Raw genomic sequence first — 21,001 nt, 5'->3', positions numbered from 1 at the left:
TGATACCACGTGCAGCCGACTGCTTTCTCAGACCAATACCCTACTGTGTTCCAGCTAATTATGTTTGAAAGATGAGTATTTAGAAACCAAAGTCTCACACTGATGTTCTACCTCAGGCAGGTGACTTCCCGATGGAACATTTAAATTAAGATCTGCATTTCAACAGGAGGTTAAAACACTTCTATCGGTTGTGTCTGGCCAAGTAGAAGTTCCGATGTGTGTATGGAGATGTTGAAATGTCAAAATCTATCATTTCCCACCATTTCTAGGTTGACCAGAAGTAAAAAAAAAAAAAAATGTTTTCTAAAGTCTCCTTCAAAGAGTCCATGACAGTTCTGCCGAAGTAGTAAATAGCCATCGGCTGTGTTTCGGATAAAATTTTATTTATGGAAAAAAGATCTCTTTGGACTGAGGCCAATATTGATAAAAGTGGAAAGCTGGCAACATGTCACACAGTAATGAGCAAATCTTTCTCAAACAAGAAAAGAAAATAAAAGCTTTAGGAGGAATTATTTCTGGGGGCACCAGTCTGTCTTAAGAGCCGTCAAGTCTTCTTAACTAAGAAAAGAGGTGGAGGGGTGTTAGAACACCTGTTTTCCCATTCCCAAGATGGTACAGCCCTGTAGATGGTGAAAGCAGGCTGGAGACTGAGTATTGAGCAGAAGGGAGATGTTTTATATGAAAAGGGGGACATAGCACATGATTCAGTAAGAACACTTTTGCTATGAAGAGAACAAAGGCAGGGCTTTAAGAGCCAAAGGGCGAACAGGAAGTCCACTGAAGAGGAGCCACTCAGGGGATAAAGTCCCCCCAAGGGGTCCCAGACTATGTTCCAGCTCCAAATGAGACACACAGTTGACTGCTGGGGGAAAGCCAGGAGTAAGGAAGCTGAAGGGAGAAGTGAATTAATCAACATGGGTCCCATTGAACAGTGCTGTCCAATGGTAATGTCATACAGGTCACATGTGTGATGTTAATTTTTCTAGGGGCAACTGAAAATAAGTAGATAAGATAGGGGACTGATTTTTTTTTTACTTTATTTTAACATTTATTTTATATTGGCATATAGGTGATTAACAGGGTCATGTTAGTGTCAGGTGTACAGAAAAGTGCTTCAGTTATAAGTACACGTGTATCGATTCTTTTCCTAATTCTTCTCCCATTTAAGTTGTTGCATAACATTGAGCAGAGTTCCCTGTGCTGGACAGCAGGTCCTTGTTGGTTCTCCATGTTAAATACAGCAGTGTGTCCATGTCCATCCCAGACTCCCTAACTATCCCTTCCCCCATCCTTCCCCCTGGGAACCATAAGGTTATTACAGAGTATTGAGCAGAGTTCCCTGTGCTGTCCAGCACATCTGGGTTCTCTATCATATCAAAGTCAGAGTCAAACCCCGTGAAACTGTGGGGGTGTCATGATGATGCTCCTTTACCTTCTGCTGTTGTTCAGTTGGCAAGCCGTGGCCATCTCTGTGACCCCATGGACTGCAGCACGCCAGGCTCCTCTGTTTGCTATCTCCCAGAGTTTGTTCTAACTCACGTCCATCATGTCAGTGATGCCATCCAACCATCTCATCCTCTGTCACCCGTTTCTCCTCCTGCCTTCAATCTTTCCCAGAATCAGGGTCTTTTCCAATGAGTCAGCTCTTCACATCAGGTGGCCAAAGGATTGGAGTTTCAGCTTCAGCATCAGGCCTTCCAATGAATATTCGGGACTGATTTCCTTTAGGATGGACTGTTTGGATCTCCTTGCAGTCCAAGGGACTCTCAAGAGTCTTCTCCAGCACCACAGTTCAAAAGCATCAGTTCTTCAGTGCTCAGCTTTCTTTATGGTCCAACTCTCATATCCATACATGACGACTGGAAAAACTATAGCTTTAACTATATGCACTTTTGTCAACAAACTGATGTCTCTGCTTTTTAATATTCTTTATAGGTTTGGCATAGCTTTTTTCCCAAGGAGCAAGTGTTTTTTAATTTCATGGCTGCAGTCACCATCCACAGTGATTTTGGAACCCAAGAAAATAAAATCTGTCACTGCTTTCACTTTTTCCCCTTCTATTTGCCATAAAGTGAGGGTACTGGATGCCACGATGTTAGTTTTTTGAATATTGAGTTTTAAACCAGCTTTTTCACTCTCCTCTTTTCTTACTGATTTTTATCACTGTCGTCATTCCTATTTGTTTAAACCTCTGGATGGGCAAAGAAAGGGTCTTCTTTTGTTAATCATCTTGCTACCCTTTCCCAAGTACTCAGCTTCTCTACCTAATGATGACACAGTCTTACATGGTTCTCATTTCTTCCAGTGTGGTCTCCCCTCTCCATTGCCGTACTTCAGCCAATCCTGTGAGCTCCAGGCACTGGTAGAAATGAGACAAGAGAACATTCACCTTCATCTTGGAAGTGATAAATGGCTAAGAGACATCCAGGCTTTCTACACACAGTATGCTTGGTTCTCTTTCTCATCACAGCATCAAGAGATAGGAATATGGGACGTCTAAGTTGATGTCCCTTCCCCAGAAACTGTAGCTTAAAGGGGCAGAGGTGTCCGTAGCTGCAAAGCCAGCCTCCAGGCACTTGTCACTGCACAGGGTATATGCTTCTTGAGTTGTGTGTTTAGCTCTTTATCTTGTATTTTCCACTGCAAAGTTGGGTGCAGGTAAAATGAGAAAGACAGCCCTCCCCCTGGATTAAGGCCAGAGGAACTGAGGGATCCATCAGAATGACTTTCAGTGCGGTTCAGTTCAATTCAGTTGCTCAGTCATGTCTGACTCTCTGCGACCCCATGGACCGCAGCACGCCAGGCTTCCCTGTCCATCACCAACTCCCGGAGTCTACCCAAACTCATGTCCATTGAGTCGGTGATGCCATCCAACCACCTCATCCTCTGTCGTCCCCTTCTCCTCCTGCCCCCAATCCTTCCCAGCATTAGGGTCCTTTCCAATGAGTCCACTCTTCGCATGAGGTGGCCAAAGTATTGGAGTTTCAGCTTCAACATCAGTCCTTCCAATGAATATTCAGGACTGATCTCCTTTAGGACGGACTGGTTTGATCTCCTCGTAGTCCAAGGGACTCTCAAGAGTCTTCTCCAATACCACAGTTCATAAGCATCAATTCTTCAGTGCTCAGCTTTCTTCACAGTCCAACTCTCACATCCATACATGACTACTGGAAAAAGCATAGCCTTGACTCGACGGACCTTTGTTGGCAAAGTAATGTCTCTGCACTTTAATATGCTGTCTAGGTTGGTCGTAACTTTCCTGTAGCCAATTTTTGCTGTCTCCCTTTCTCTTCACCCATCTCCCTCTCCTCTCCATGTAAGAGGATAAAAATGGAATTAAGTGACCGATGCAAGTTCGATGCATGAAGCAGGGCACCCAAGGCTGGTGCTCTGGGACAATTTAGAGGGATGAGGTGGGGGAGGGTGGTAGGAGAGGGTTCAGAGTGGGGGAGGGGGACACATATACATATGGCCGATTCATGTTGATGTATGGCAAAAACCATTAGAATATTGCAAAGTAATTATCCTGCAATTGAAATAAATGAATAAATAGCTTTTTAAAAATAGAATCTCACTGTACTTGTAATTGCTTGCTTAATAACTGCATTATTTTAGCAAGTATCTCCCTCTTGTTCAAAATCCATCTTACTTCCTTTTTTCTTCTATGAACTGTCAGTTCATATCCTTGGCCAGCTATCGCTTGTCGCTCTTGTAATGATCGCTTTCTAGGAGCTGCTCGGGGAGTGAGGAATTTAGCCCTGTGCTTGTGACATGAATGCCAATGTTGTCTTCCTTGCTTGCCATTTGGGAATTCAATGTGGGATTCAAAATCATGTATAAAAATAAGTGACTTTCATATAAAGAAGCAGCAGCCAATTAGAAGAACATATGGCAAAATGAACAAAGAACAGCTAGAAAACTTTTGAAACATAAGAGAAAAGAGAATGATTAAAAGCCTTCAAAGTAGTATTGTAGTATATCATAGTCTCAATAATAAAACATGATACTGTCAAAAAGACACAGACACAGGGCAACACATCAGATTTGAGAGTTTGGATAGAAGCCAAAGCACCTTTAGGAATTTTGGATGCCAACGGCTGGCAAATCAATGAAAACAGATAAATTTGAATAACGTATCAGGATGTTTCATTAGCCATGTGGAAAAAGTGAAAACGACCTATGTCACACAGCTTACACGTACATGAGGATAAATTCCAAATGGATCAGTGATTTAAACATAAAACAGTGAAACTGCAACATGTACCGGAAGGAAGGGTGGGAGAATTCGTGATCTTAGAGTGGGATGATCTTTGCGACTATGGCAATATAAACATGTCACCAATATAAACATGTCATGGGTTCATCAGAATTTCTGTACGGTAACAAACACAATTCCCCTGGTGGCTTAGGTGGTAAAGAATCCACCTGCAGTGTAGGAGATGCAGGTTCGATCCCTGGGTCAGGAAGACCCCCCCCCGGAGAGGGAAATGGCAATCCACTCCAGTATTCTTGCCTAGAGAATTCCATGGACAGAGGAGTCTGGCGAGCTACGGTCCACGGGGTCCCAAAGACTTGGACAGAACTTAGGGGCTAAGTGAACAACAAACACCACTAACGAATAGTATTAAAGTAAAATCTTGGTTGTCCTTAGCTTTTTCTGGCAAGACTTTTTAATGAGAGAATTAAATGTACATAGACTAGCCACTGGAAAAGAAGATGAAAATTTCATTCTTGTGTTAAAAATACCAAGTGTAAACTCCTAGCTCTGCCGTGGACATTATGGTCACCAGCAATTGCATGCGGTCAATTAAGTTTCGTTTATTTAAATTAAAGCAAGATTCCTCACTTATATCTCTCACATTTAAAGGACTCAATTGCCAATGTGACTAGCCACTACCGTTTCGGCTTTTTAATGACTAGAACTGTTTTTATTTTTAGTTTTAATTGAATTATAGTTGCTGTTCAATTGGGCTTCCCTTGCGGCTCAGCTGGTAAAGAAACTGCCTGCAATGCGGGAGACCTGGGTTTGATCCCTGGGTTGGGAAGATCCCTTGGAGAAGGGAACAGCTACCCACTCCAGTATTCTGGCCTGGAGAGTTCCACGGACTGTATAGCCCATGGGGTCGCAGAGAGTTGGACATGACTGAGCAACTTTCATTTTCACTTTCACAGTTGCTGTTCAATATTACATACATTACAGGTGTACAATTTGGTGACTGAGAATTTTTAAAGGTTATACTCCATTTATATCATTATCAAATATTCGCTATATTCTGCACCTTCTACATTACATCCTTGTAGCTTATTTTACACCTAACAGCTTGTACCTTTTAATCCCTTACCCATATACTGTCTCTCCTCCTTCCTTCTCCCCATTGATAACCACTTGTTGGTCCTCTGTACGTGTGAGTCTGCTTCTTTTTGGTTTTTTTTGGTATATTCACTGATTTGTTATATGTTTTCAATTTCACCTATAAGTGATATCATATGGTATTTGTCTTACTCTATCTGATTTCATGTAGCCTCATGCCCTCCAAGACCATTCATAGTGCTGCAAATGGCAAGCTTTCATCCTTTTTATGACTGGGCAGTCTTCCATTGTATATATGTACCATATCTTCTTTATCTGTTCATCGGTCAGTGGATATCTAGGTGGCTTCCGCATCTTTGCTCTTGCAAATAGTGCTACTGTAAACCCTGGGGTACATGTACCTTTTCTAGTACAAAGCTAGTGGTTTTGTGTTTTTTGGATATACAATCAGGAATGAAACTGCTGGGTCACATTAAAGTTCTATTTTTAGAAACAGCTTTCCGCAGAGACCTCATTGTAGTCTTGATTTGCGTTTACCTAATGAACAACATCTTTTCATGTGCCTGTTGGCGATCTTCAGTTCCTCTTTGGAAGATGTTCTTCATCCCATTTTTCAATCTGATTGCTTATTTTTTCAATGTTGAGTTGTATGAGCCATTTACATATGTTGGATATTAAGCTGGTGGCTCAGATGGTAAAGAACCTGCCTGCAGTGCAGGAGACCTGGGTTTGATCCCTGGATCAGAAAGATCCCCTGGAGAAGTGAATGGCAACCCACTCCAGTATTCTTGCCTGGAGAATTCCATGGACAGAGGACCGTGGCAGGCTACAGTCCATGGGGTCACAAAGAATCGGATACGACTGAGCAATTAACACACACACACAACCCCTTATCAGTCATATCATTTGAAAATCTTTCCTCCCATTCGGTAGGCTATCCTTTCATTTGGTTGATGGTTTCCTTTGCTGTTGAAAAGCTTTTCAGCTTAATTAGGGGTCCAATTTGTTTATTTGGGGTTTTATTTCCATTACTCTAGGAGATGGATCCAGAAAATATTGCTGGGACTTATTTCAAAGATTGTCTTGCCTATGTTTTCCTCTAGGAGTTTCACAGTATCCAATCTGACATTTGGGTCTTTAACCCATTTTTAGTTTATTTCTGTGTGTGTGTTTGGAAGTGTTCTAATGTTGTTTATATGTAGCTGTCCAGTTTTCCAAGCACCACTTGTTGAAGAGACTCTCTATTCTCCATTGTATGTTCTTGCCTCCATTGTGACAGGTTAAGTAACTGTAGATTCATGAGTTTTTCTTAGGGCTTTCTATTCCGAGCCACTGGTCTATGCTTCTGGTTTTTTTGCCAGTACCGTATTGTCTTGACGGCGGTAGCTTTATAGTATAGTCTGAAGTCAGGGAGCCCCATTCCTCCAGCTCTTTTTTTCTTTCTCAAGATTGCCTTGGTTATTTGGCGTCTTTTTTTGTATTCATATAAATTTTTAAAGTATTTGTTCTAGTTCTGTGAAAACCGTCTTGGACAACACTGATGTGGAATGCGTCCATAACTGCAGAAAGGACTATTGGACAAATGCAGTTATTTGTCCATTCAGTACATTTTTCTTGAACTCTATTCCATGTCCTGCTCTAGTTGATGTGGATACAACAGAGAGATGCTTGCACTGGAGAAGGTTAAATATCATGTAACTTAGAGGAACCAAGTCAGTTCAGTCGCTCAGTCATGTCCGATTCTTTGTGACCCTATGGAGTGCAGCACGCTAGGCATCCCTGACCATCACCAACTCCTGGAGCTTGCTCAAATTCATGTCCATCAAGTTGGTGATGCCAAGACCGAGTTTACCCCACAATCAGCCTCTCCCATCAAGAATCTTCCATAGGCCTCTTATCCTTATCCGTCAGAGGGCAGACAGAATGAAAACCACAGTCACAGAAAACCAAACTGATCACATGGATCACAGCTTTGTCTGACTCAATGAGACTATGAGCCGTGCCACGTAGGGCCACCCAAGACGGATGGGTCATGGTGGAGAGTTCTGACAAAACGTGGTCGGTCCGCTGGAGAAGGGGATGGCAAACCACTTCAGTATTCTTGCCTTGACAGTCCCATAAACAGTATGGAGGAACCAAATTTAGCATCTGTTCCATTTTGCATCATCTCTGAACAATATTGGAGTGGTCAGTGATGGTTTTCAGAGGAAGCCATTCTGTCAAGAAAGATACCTGGGTGTTAAATGTTAGAAAATAAAGGAAAAAACATAATTATCATGGGAAAAACCGCTCAGTCTATTTATCTGACAAAACTTTCCATGAGGACATGCGATAAGTGAGAACCTCTTGCTTCCTTTTACATTAGTTCCGTCAGTGTGTGTGTGATGTATGCTGATGCGTGTAAGGTTTCTCAGCTCATCCCTGATATTTTATTTGAGAAAGAAGGGGAAAAAGTGAGAAAACACTTGGAGATGGTGAGCGGTCATAATGCTTCTTGGTGCTCCTATTGAATCTGACCTTATGAACACTTCTTCTAACCAACCTAAGGACATATCGATTTAAATGCATACAATTACATGTTTTTAGTCAAAGTGCTCATTTTGTTTTTCAACTGAATTCAGTTAATCCAGGTGCTTACAGAGTGTTTGTTTTCAATATGTGCAATTCTCTGAATTTCATTTTTGCTTTTATGATCAGCTTTTGTGGACATGAAATAAGTCTTGTGCAGTTTGCCAGAAAACCAACTCAGTTGCCAGTGTGTTGAATTGTAAACCATGGGTATTTGGAAGGAAAAATGTATTTCTCACATTAAATATGGACATTTAGGGCAATATCAAAGTTTTTTATGTATCCTGGAAGGTTGTGGAATATTTGTTAAAGATGAGTGAATAACCTCATTGAACTAGTCCTTCATATAACGAGATGGATTATTTTAATTGCATACTCATAATTTTAAAATGAATCTGTAAGTTTTTAAAATTATTGCTTTGACAAGCAGTACAAGTTACCTTTAGAAGGGTGCTGAAAGAAAAAAAAATTAGAAAACACAATCACTCATCACTCCTGTATTTCTTAAAATGTAAAATATTTTTTACTTATTTTGAGTTTCTTGTTCCGTTGTTCATTTATACATAATTAAGTGCAGAGTATCTAAGATTTATTAAATAGTATATAACCTAATGATTGCAACTTCAACTCTTTATCTTAAAAATTTTCATTGCTTATTTCTTGCTTCTCAGAATCAAAGTCATGACTTATGACTTGGGAATAAAGGCAGACCTCATTTTATTGCGCTTTTCAGATATTGCATTTTTATTATAAACTGAAGGTTTGTGGCAAATTCACATTGAGCAGATCTGTTGGTAACATTTGCTCATTTTTGCGTCTCTGTCACATTTTGGTAATTCTCACGGTATTTCAAATGTTTTCATCACTCTTATTTGCTATGGTGTTCTGTGGTCAGTGGCCTGAGATTTTACAGTTATCATTGTTGTGGCCTTTTTTTTAGCAATAAAGTATTTGATTATTTAAATTATTTATTTATTTGGCTGCTCGAGGCGTTAGTTGTGGCATGTGAACTCTTAGTTGCCGCATGTGTTACCTAGTTCCCAGACCAGGGATCGAACCTGGGCTCCCTGCATTGGGAGTGTGAAGTCTTAGCCAGTGGACCACCAGGGAAGTCCCATAAAGTATTTCATTTTAAATCGAGATCTGTACATTTTCTAAGATGTGATGTCACTGCACATGTAATAGACTACACTTTGGTGTAAATAAAACTTCTATGTGCACTGGGAAACCAAAACATTTGTGTTTGTCTCTATATTGCAGCATTCCTTTTTTGCCTGTGGTCTAGAATCGAACCCACACTATCTCTTGAGGTCTGCCTCTGTAATAAAATTAAGTTAGTAACTTTAGCCACCATAATTGTATATAAGGTGACGGGGAAGGGAACACTTCCCTGGTGGCTCAGTCGTAAAGACTCCGCCTGTGATGCAGGAAACCCGGGTTCGATCCACGGAATTCTCCAGGCCAGAATACTGGAGTGGAGAGCCGTTCCCTTCTCCAGGGGATCGAACTCAGGTCTCTCGCTTTGCGGGTGGATTCTTTACCAGCTGAGCCACCAGGGAAGCCCAAGAATACTGGAGTGGGGTAGCCTATCCCTTTTCCAGGGGAATCGTCCCAACCCAGGAATCAAACCGGGGTCTCCTGCCTCACAGGAAGATTCTTTACCAACTGAGCTATCAGGGAAGACCTTACCAGGTTTGATCCCTGGGTTTCCAAGATCCCCTGGAGAAGGAAATGACAAACCACTCCAGTATTCTTCTCTGGAAAATCCCATGGACAGAGGAGCCTGGTGGGCTACAGTCCATGGGGTCACGAAGAGTTGACTAAGAATGAGCGACTGAACAACAAAATTTATAAGGGGACCTATTTATAAGAGGACCTAAGATCCCATAGGAATCAGGTGAGGATGCAGCAAGGTTGCTCTCCTAAGCACTGAGGGTGCCAGAACTTCAGTCTTCGCAGTGGACAGACACATCTCAGGGACACCTGGACCTCTAAATGCGAAGCTCCTTCATAGGCAGAACGTGGCTCTCCTTGGTCACAACGCTGAATGGAATCAAATGAGATCTAGCCAGAATACATCTCTATTACTCCCTCTTAGTCTCTAGCGCTTATCCACAAAGTCCCCTCTCTGCCTCTGCCTCCTCCGTCAGAAATTACCCGCCTACATTATTATTTTGTCTGTTTTCTCATCCTGTTTATATTCATACAAGATCACGTATGCATTTGATTAATTCCATTTAAATATTTCCAGAGCTAACTGAGGCAGTGCGTAGGCATTTTGAAAGAAACCAAGGCAGGCAAAAGATACCCCCTGTGAGTCAGGGACTTTATATCTATAAGGTGGTAAAATAGGAAATTGCTTTCATTAAAAAAATAAAAATGATGGAATTACATTCCCCCTTCATCTCAGTGATGTTTATCCCAATTAGTATGCACAATGTCACTATTTATCATTCAATAATGATGAGGATTTGATTCTCAATAATGAGGGGAATGTCCATGTGAGTGTATAATTGACCCTGGGCTGATTAGTATTGTAGCCAATTAGTGACAGTATAATATTAATGACTTGGAGCTAACCGATGAAGAAGGTCAGTCTAAATTAGTGAAAACTCTCCATTTCCAGAATGCTCCTTTCCAAATTAAGTGCTTGCAAAATATGTCCACGAGCCCACAAAAATGAACAGAACGTACTCATTTATATTAAATTATATTAAACCTGTAGACTTTCCTTCTTATTTTTTTTTCCCCTCGGTGGTGGTGGTTTACTCATCTGAGTCGTGTCTGACTCTTTGCGATCCCATGGAATATAGCCCCACCAGGCCCCTCTGTCCATGGGATTCTCCCGGCAAGAATACTAGAGTGGGTCGCCATTTCTTTCTCCAGGAGATCTTCCTGACCCAGGGATCAAACCCAGGTCTCCTGCGTTGGTAGGTGGATTTTTTACCGACTGAGCCATCAGGGAAGTCCCCCCGCCGTAACCTGCTTGGCAACTCTCAGGTGTTTTGCTAAATATCAGAAGTTTCTGGACCTAATTTCAGCGCAGCACCCTGACGGTCGGGGGTGGAGTCGCTGAAGAGCAACGCTGCCAACAGCCATCCGATTTATAAGCCCAAGAGGCCCATTTTGAGGAACTCAAGAAGGTGTGAAGTCTTTTGTAAACACAAGCCCTTTTCAGAAAAGACACACATCACCGAGAGAAAGACGTTCTGATGAAGGCAGGATTAGGCAAGCTTTGGGTTGGTTTGGGCAGACTTCTCTCTTTGAAGCGTGTGTATGTGTGTTTGTGGGTGGCGGATAAGACTCGTAGGACTGTAGACCAAGAACGCTGTCCTGAAGGTGCTGGGTACGGAGCTGATCAGTCACCCAAAAGCACGCAAGCTTGTTGTGTGTCTGCATTATTTTGGGCTGCTCACACACACTGACACACGCTTGACGGTTTAAGACTACACACACTGATCAGCTCACAGCTTCCCAGGAGGCTCTACTGGTAAAGAACCCACCTGCCAATGCCGGAGACGTAAGAAACAATGGGTTCCATCTCTGGGTCGGGAAGATCCCCCGGAGGAGGGCCGGGCAACCCGCTCCAGTATTCTTGCCGGCAGAATCCCAAGGACAGAGGAGCCAGGCGGGCTACAGTCCACGGGGTCGCAAAGGGTCGGACACGACTGAGGCGACTTAGCACATCACATGAGTTATCAGTGAACTGACAGCATCGTGTGGGCAGGCCTTCGTTCCTTGCAGAGGCTATAGGGGAGAGAGTCTGAATGTTTCCCTCCCTTTCCAGCATAAAACGTTGCCCACATTCCTTGACCTGTGGTCCCCTCCTTCCTCGTCAAAGCCAGCAACAAAAACTGGCATCTTCACAACACACCACTCTGAGCTGTCCTGCCTCCCTCCCCCACCCTGTTCAGGATGCAGGACCTTAGTTCCCCGTCCAGGGATTGAACCCAGGACACAGAAGTCAGAGCGCCTGAACACCGGCCCTCCGTGGAACTCCCCTCTTCCATTTTTAAAGAGCTTTAAGGTTCCCTTGAGTCCACCTGGATAACCCAGGAGAATCCCCCTATTTTAAGGTCAGCTGACCACAAGTTTAATTCCATCCTTGACCTCAGTCCCCCTTGGTCACGTAAGCGGACATTGTTATAGGTGCTGGAATTAGCACATGAACATCACTGATGCAAGGCATCCTTCTGCCTGACACACTGTACAACCATTCACCTTGTCTCCACCCATCCCCAGAGAGAAATTATGTCTAATATTTCTTATGATAAACAAGAAACCTCTATTTCAGATTTCAAAATGATCTTTGGAATATATCCTTTATACATACTTGTAGATTTCAAGTATACTGGGTTTTTAAAATAATAACTTTTCACACAAAGTGGCAAGTGAAGTTAGTTTTCACATACAGATGTGTTGTTGTTGTTAAGTTGCTTAGTCGTGTCTGACTCTTTGTGACCCCATGGACTGCAGCATGCCAGGCCTCCCTGTCCATCACCATCTCCCGGAGTTTGCTCAAACTCATGTTCATTGGCTTAGAGATTCCATCCAATCATCTCATCCTCTGTCACCCCCTTCTCCTCTTGCCTTCAGTCTTTCCCAGCATCAGGGTGCTTTCAAATGAGTCAGTTCTTCACATCAGGTGACCAAAGTATTGGAGTTTTAGCTTCAGCATCACTCCTTCCAGTGAATATTCAGGGTCGATTTCCTTTAGGTTTACTGGTTTGATCTCCTTGCAGTCCAAGGGACTCTCAAGAGTCTTCTCCAACATCGCAGTTCAAAAGCATCAATTCTTCAGCGCTCAGCTTTCTTTATGGTCCAAGTCTCACATCCATACATGACTACTGGAAAAACCACAGCTTTGACTAGTTGGACCATTGTTGGCAAAGTCATGTCTCTGCTTTTTGATATTCTGTCCAGGCTTGTCAGAGCTGTTCTTCCAAGGAGCAAGCGTCTTTTAATTTCATGGCTGCAGTCAGTGTCCACACTGATTTTGGAGCCCAAGAATCATTTCAGCTCCAAAGAGGCATTTAAAATATCAAAAAACAGTACAACACACTGCAGTCCCTGCAGTTCCCACCGTGAACAGTATCCCTTCAATTTTATTTCCAAATACAACATGTCCACAATACAGGCTTAAAAAAAAAAATCTCAGAATATGAATGACTTGTAGAGAAGTTTAGTGCCATTTCCTTATGGATGACAAAAGTGGAACTGAGAGATTTTAAGTGGCCTGCTGAAAGTTACAAATAAACTTAGTGACAGAGGGAGAGTCTCATTCTTCTCATCCCGTGTCTAGTTTTATTTTTATTTAAATTGATTTATTTAGACGGCGCTAGGGCATCGTCGCTCTTCTTGGGCTTTCTTTAGTTTCAGCGAGCAGGGGCTTCTCTAGTTGTCTTGTCCAGGCTTCCCACTGCAGTGGTTTCTATCGCTGTAGCCATGGGCTCTAGGGCAAGTGGGCTTCAGTAGCTGTGACGTACATACTTGGTTGTCCTGAAGCATGTGCTATCTTCCCCGGGCAAGGAATCAAACCCACGTCCCCCGCACTGGTTGGCAGCTTCTTAACCACTGGTCCCACCAGGGAAGTCCTAGTTTTATCACCAGAAATAAAAGTCAGTCCCTCATCTCTCTCAGTAACCCTCTAGGGTTTTCCATTTAGGACTATTAAAATTTTTCAGGTTCGAATTATTGAAAGTATTTGAATGTATAATAACAAGTCTCTAAATTGTTTTAAACAGAAGCCATCAGCTGAGGGGCTGATGTATAAGTTTAGATTTCAGCTCGAACTTTATTGATTTTATTAGCATCCAGCAAGCTCGAAGGTGAGGGTGTGTCTAGATTTCACTGCAGAATCAACGGATGGCACTTTCTTGTGCAAGAAGTAAAAATGCTAATCATTCAGCCATGTCCGACTCTTTGTGACCCCCAGCACTGTACCCTGCCAGGCTCCTCTGTCCATGGGATTTCCCAGGCAAAAATACAAGAATGGGTTGTTATTCCCTTCTCCAGGAGATCTTCCTGACCTAGGAATCGAACCCTTGTCTCCTAAATTGGCAGGCAGGTTCTTTACCATCTGGGGCTTCCCTGGTAGCTCAGCTGGTAAAGAATCTGCCTGCAATGCAGGAGACCCCAGCTCAATTCCTGGGTCGGGAAAATCCCCTGGAGAAGGGATAGGCTACCCACTCCAGTACTCTTGGGCTTTCTTGGCTCAGCTGGTAAAGAATGTGCCTGCAGTGGGGGAGACCTGGGTTCCATCCCTGGGTCGGGAAGATCCCCCGGAGGAGGGAAAGGCTACCCACTCCAGTATTCTGGCCTGGAGATTTCCATGGACTGTATAGTCCATGGGGTCACAAAGAGTCGGACACAACTGAGCAACTTTCACTTCTTTACCATCAACCACCAGGGGAGCCCATGCCACTTTCTTAGGAAGATCTTAAAAGACACATTTGGAATTGCCCCTCTAAACACCCAAATAAACCTGTTGCGTTCCACAGATAATGCTTTCTGTGCCCTTAGGCATGCAGTGTGGTTAATTGAACGGAAACATGAAAAAAAAAAAAAAACACATTTCGGTCTCCATGGAAACCACGTTGTGTCTTATGACGATCAACCCGTAAATGTCAAACTTTGAGAAACTGAGAAAACGGGGGAGCGGTTTTAAATGTCTGTTGTTACTGCAAGTGCTGGAAGAGAATCTGAAACGACGTGACTGCATGAAAAGTTGTGGTAAACACTCACGGTGTTGAGATAACAAAACACAGCATGTCTTTCACACACGCAGACGTGGGGGAACGGCAGACTCGTCAGTCTTTCCCAGCAGATTCTCGGTGTCTGACGACGTGGGTTCATTTGGGGGTCTCCCCAAGTGGCTCAGACAGTAAAGAACCCACCTGCCAATGCAGGAGATGCAAGAGAGACGGTTTGGATCCCTGGATCAGGAAGATCCCCCGGAGCAGGAAATGGCAACCCGCTTCAGTATTCTTTGCTGGAGAATTCCATGGACAGAGGAACCCAGCGGGCTGCAGTCTATGGGGGTCACAAAAGAGTCAGACACGACTGAGCACACACTCACACATCTTCATATGTGGGACCTAGTTCCCTCACTAGGGATCGAACCCATGTCCCCTGCATTGCAAGGCGGATTTTTAACCACGACCACCAGGGACATCCTTGAATCTGTACTTTAAAAATACAGCATCTTATCTCTGTTGACAGATAATCTTTGACTGTGTAAGATTTAATTCACTTTGGCTTTTTTTTTTAAAAAAAGTCATTAATATTGTCAAAATAGAAATAGACTTATAATCAACCCTAAGTAGAGAAGAACAACTTAATTTTTTTTTCTCCCTGACACAGATGTTTATATTTGTAATTGGAAAATTAATTTGTCTTTAGATTACCCAAGGGAATTACAGGGAGCTTATCTACTTTAAATAATTTTTTTTTTTTAGAGCGCTCCAGGATAATTATAAATAGAGAGTAGCAGTAATCAGTTTTTCTAAACTTTTGTTAAGTTATTTGGATTCTAAATCTTTAATTAATTGACTGACATTATTCACTGATAATCCTGTTTCATTTAGTCTTCAGAGAATGAAGATTTGAGTAAGATGCAGCCCCCAATCCATAATAGTTTCCACTTGTTTTGTGTCTCTACTTGTTAGGACTCATGTATTACTAGTATGTAAGGGGTCTCATGCTTTTCATTTTGAGCCATCCATTTTTTGCTGGGAGTAGAAAACAAGATTTTAACCTCTTAATTTGCCCCCTCTTATATCTAGATTGGGGAAACATACTGTGTTTTAACAGTTATTTATTTCTAGAAACAACACATATGACTTTCCTTGGTTATTTTTCTTAGTAGATATTAAATGATTATAATAGCAAATCTAGTAATTGTAGGTCAATTCCATCACTGAAATTTGATCAGTTTGTGTATTTTCAGAAAAACATAAATGCTCATGTTTTCCAACATAAGCAACTTTAATATACGTTTATTAATTTGGGGTCAATACAAATTTATTGATCTTTTACTATGTTCCTCTTATAAAACATCTCTTTTTTTGTAAAGTGTAGCTGATTTACAATATTGTGTTAGTTTCCAGTGTATAGCAGAGCGATTTGATTATACATATATATTTTTTGAGATTATTTTTCATTATTGGTTATTACAGGATATTGAATATAGTTCTCTGTGGTATACAGTGAATCTCTCATAAAGTATCTTAAATTGATCTAATATAAAATATAGAGAAAATCTTGAAAGGAAATTGCTTATAGTATAAAACAAAAATATGCCACATATCTTCAAAGAAACTCTACCAACTACAGCTTTCACTTGCTGTGGCGGTTAGTTTGTTTCATGTCAGGGTGAATATATTTAACTAGGAATATGCTTACTCTGAATTGACTCTGTTCCGCATCACAATGTAAAGTTACATCCAGGGCTGTCTAATCCCACACTGATGGCACTGTGTTTGTTTTCTGAGAGTCCACCTGTGTGTTTTCCAGAAACACCACGTGTTGGCTCTGTCACCAGAACCTTTTCAGTTCCGTGGCTTACACGATAACAAAGCCAGAGGTCACTCACCCAGCTGGTTGGGGCGTCTTCTTTTCCAGACAAAGCATAGATAAGACCACCATTAATTCACTATGGCTGTGACGAGAACAAGCCCTGTGTGTCTCAGCTTGGATCTCTTTTGGATTGCAGGCTCTTGCATTTCTGTGTGGTCTGCAAAAGTACTTGAGCTTCCTGAGTGTGGTCCACGAGTGGAATAGCTAAAAGGAAAATTCTGACACAGAGTGTAGAGTCTCCTGTATTGAACAAGAGTTAAGAGACTGTGCTAATGGACAATCAAGCTTGACTTTACACGTGATGAAAAATTATAGAGTGTACGCGTCTGCTCAGTCATGTCCTACTCTCTGTGACCCCATGGACTGTAGCCTGCCAGGCTCCTCTGTCCATGGGATTCAACAAGCAAGAATACTGGAGTGGGTTGCCATGCCTTCCTCTGGGAGATCTTCCCAACCCAGGGATCAAACTGGCGTCTCATATGCCTCCTGCATTAGCAGGCAGATTCTTTACCACCAAGCCACCTGGAAAGACCCTCAAAACTGGAGAGCCGATGCTAAAGTGATGACAAAGTTGAGTTATGAAAGTACATTTTCAAATATCAAGAGTACGAGTATTTTACACTGGGTCACGAGTTAACAATATTGGTAGCAATCACGCCGTAGTGTTCTTCATCACTTCAGTTTCTCTGATCCTGGTGGCTCAGACGGTAGACTGCCTGCAATGCGGGTTCCATCCCTGGGTCGGGAAGATCCCCTGGAGAAGGGAATGGCAGCCCACTCTAGTATTCTTGCCTGGAAAATTTCATGGACGGAGGAGCCTGGTAAACTACAATCCACGGGGTCGCAAAGAGTCGGACACGACTGAGCGACTTTGCTTTTTCACTTTAAAACACACAAACAATAAAATGATGGAAAACACAGGAAAGCGATGGTCGATGAGTATGCGTTGGAGAACGGGGTCTGGATGGGTGAATGCGTCAAAACTAGAGAGCAGTGTGTCCTCCGTCAAGCACGGCTCAGCAGGGACACGTGGATTCCCGGCAGGTTTTGTAATAACTCTCTTGGTATTTTTATAAGCCATCCATCTAGGCGCTTTTCTCCTAGCAGCTCAAGGGGAGTATCCACAGCAGTGGTTCTCCCAGGGTGAGCCATTTGCAGGGAGGTTACGGGTCTTGCGCGTTAACTTCGGGTGTGACATGCTTGGAGGATAAGTGAGGGCAAAATGTAGCCGCTGGGGATGGTTGCATCTTTGTGGGCCACTTCTTCCAAGCTGAGGTTTGGCTGCAGATGTTAATGCTTCAGATGGTTTTCCCCCTCCTGAAAACACTGTCAATTGCAATATCTCCAGGCAGATTTCTAGAATAACATATGAGGTGGTGGGGCACCTAACTCCCCAACAAGCTGGGCATCGAAAGCTTGGTTCTGTCTGGGGGCTCTCGGGGCAGCAAAACTGAGCTATTCGAAATGAGAGGAAAGAGAATACTCCTTGACCTCCTTTCTTTGGAGAAAACTCTTAAGAGTCCCTTAGGCTGCAGAGAAATCCAACCAGTCCATCCTAAAGGAGATCAGCCCTTAATATTCTTTGGAAGGACTGACGCTGAAGCTGAAGCTCCAGTACTTTGGCCACCTGATGCAAAGAGCCTACTCACTGGAAAAGACCCTGATGCTGGGAAAGATGGAAGGCGGGAGGAGAAGGGGATGACAGAGGATGAGATGGTTGGATGGCATCAGCGGCTCAATGGGCATGAGTTTGATCAAATGGTGGGAGATAGTAGAGAACAAAGGAGCACAGCATGCTGCGGTCCATGGGGTCACAAAGAGTCAGACACAATTTAGCAACTAAACAACAGCAACCACCTTTCTCTGGCTCCTCAAGAAAGAACAGGTGTGTAGTGTGTGAGGTTGGGATCCAAGATGGCTGGAGGCTGAGTTGAGCATGAACCTAGACCATGGCTCCTAAGGACGATGAACGATATTTTATACTTTGTGGATGAAATAATAAAATCTGTTTTTAGGTATGGTGCAGCATCTCCAAACATCAGACTGACATGAGACCCAGAAAACAAGATACTGAGTACATCTGCATTGTGTATCTTCGTGTGCCTAGTCGCTCAGTCACGTCTGACTCTTTGTGATGCCATGGACTGTATCCCGCCAGGCTCCTCCGTCCATGGAATTTTCTGGGCAAGAATTCTGGAGTCGATTGCCATTTCCCTTTTTCCAGGGAATCTTCCTGACCCAGGGTTCAAACCCATGTCTCTGATGTCTCCTGCAGTGGCAGGTGGATTCTTTATCACTACCGCCACCTGGCCAGACTATATTCTCTTTGAAAAAAACAATGTAATGAAGAGTCAAAACTCACATGTTGTTTAAGAAAATGCCTCCAGGGGAAGAGGGGGCGCTCAGGTCTCTAAAAGTAAGAACATAACTCAGCACTCAGTGCATTTATGGAATTAAGCAGTTGAGCGTCGGAAGGTAGGAAAAAAATCACACGTTGTTGAGTTTGGGGTAAAGGGAATCATTCGGGAGGGGTTGTAAAGCAGATCATGCTTTTAAGCAAGTGTATCTCAGGGTGACAGTGGTCTCCAGTGTCTGTTTCTGGGAAGTAACCAAGAGTCGATGCAAATAAAGGCTCCTTCCAAAGCAGAACTGAATCTGCCTGCAAAAACAAAGACGCCATAGTCTGAAGGAGAATTCTTTTGCGTGCTCACTTTGAACTTGACTCCTGATGGCTAAATTCACCACTTGTTTCCAAACCCCTCTAAACATTTGCCAGGCATGAGTTCTGTTTCAGGTTGGCTCCTTCTCGCAGAAGCACACATGAGAGAATAAAGCACGTTACAAAAGGATGCGCCTTGTCTAAGTGATCAGCATCCCATCCTGTGCTCAGCCCAGTGAGATGTAGTTTCAGATGAAGGTGGGTATGACACAGCCTTGCCTTTCAGCCGGGCAGCAAAAGATGAACTGGAGACAGGAGCTACCATTAGCAGGAACTGATATTTGATAACAGATAACATTCTCTCTCTTTGTTTATTAACTTTTTATTTTATATTAGAGCATGGCTGATTAACAATGTTGTGATAGTTTCAGATGGGCAGCAAAGGGACTCAGCCATATATATACATGTATCCACTCTCTCCCAAACTCCCCTCCGATCCAGGCTGCCACATGACATTGAGCAGAGTTCCCTGTGCTGTCCAGCAGGTCCCTGTTGGTTCTCCATGTGAAATACAGCAGTGTGTCCATGCCCATCCCAGACTCCCTAACTATCCCTTTCCCCATCCTTCCCCCTGGGAACCATAAGGTTATTACAGAGTATTGAGCAGAGTTCCCTGTGCTAGACAGCAGGTCCCTAATGGTTCTCCATGTTAAATACAGCAGTGTGTCCATGTCCATCCCAAACTCCCTAACTATCCCTTCCCTTCACCCTTACCCCACCCTGGCAACCATAAGTTCATTGTCTAAGTCTGTGAATATCTTTATGTTTTGTAAGTAAGTTCATTTGTATCATTTCTTCTTAGATTCCACATATAAGGGATGACATATGATATTTTTGCCCCCCTCCCACGACTTACTTCACTCAGTAGGAGAATCTCTAGGTCCATCCATGTTGCTGCAAATGGCATTATTTCATTCTTTTTCATGGCCGAATAATATTCCATTGTGTATATGTACCACATCTTCTTTATCCAGATAGGGTGTACTTGATTCCTTTTCTTTCACCTGCTCAATGAAAGAATGGAAGGAGTTCACTCATAAGATCCTTTTTGAACTCTGAAATGCTGTGATCATGGGGTGGCCAATGGGTGATAGAAGTAGCTAGGACTCAGAAAAGTAGGGAGCAGTGGTCTTGTGTTGGAACTCAGAGCTGCGTGGCATCTAGGTAGAGAGACAGAAGCCAGGAGGTCATGCTGTGGGCGAGACTGTGCACAGAGAGTTAACACTTTGTTTACCGGGGGATTTTGACAGAAACTAATGCCTGGCCAGCGATTTTTATTTCGGCCAGCCAAAAATGAATTCTGTTGTTTCATTAACCCTTTCAGGGGTTACACCTGTCACACTTGTCTTCTCCGGCACCATGAGTTTCATATTCACTTTCTCTATCAGAATCCATCACTAAGGGTTTTTTGGGGTTTTTTTTTTTTGTCTTTTTGTTGGTCTGATATTCACATCGTCTGAATCAGAACTATATTCGGAAGAACTAGCATCTTCTAAGACACTAGTATATACGCTGCTGGGACAATCAGAGAAAGTATCTGCAAACATTCACTGAAAATTCTTCACTCAACATTTCAAGTCGCATCATTTTTTGAAAATGTTATGGTAATAAACTTGCATTTATCATATGACTCAGCTGGTAAAGAATCTGCCTGCCATGCGGGAGACCTGGGTTTGATCCTTGGGTTGGGAAGATCCCTTGGAGAAGGCAAAGGAGAATCCCATGGACTGTATTGTCCTTGGGGTCGCAAAGAGTCAGACACGACAGTCAGCTGGACAGGGCTGACTGACTTGCACTTCAACTTTCATCATATACACAGGGTTGGA

This window comes from Giraffa tippelskirchi, chromosome Y, assembly GCF_054371585.1.
Source record: "Giraffa tippelskirchi isolate mGirTip1 chromosome Y, T2T-mGirTip1v1.2.pri, whole genome shotgun sequence".
Lineage (NCBI taxonomy): Eukaryota > Metazoa > Chordata > Mammalia > Artiodactyla > Giraffidae > Giraffa > Giraffa tippelskirchi.
The sequence above is the reverse complement of the archived record's forward strand: the minus strand, read 5'-3'. Positions refer to the sequence as shown.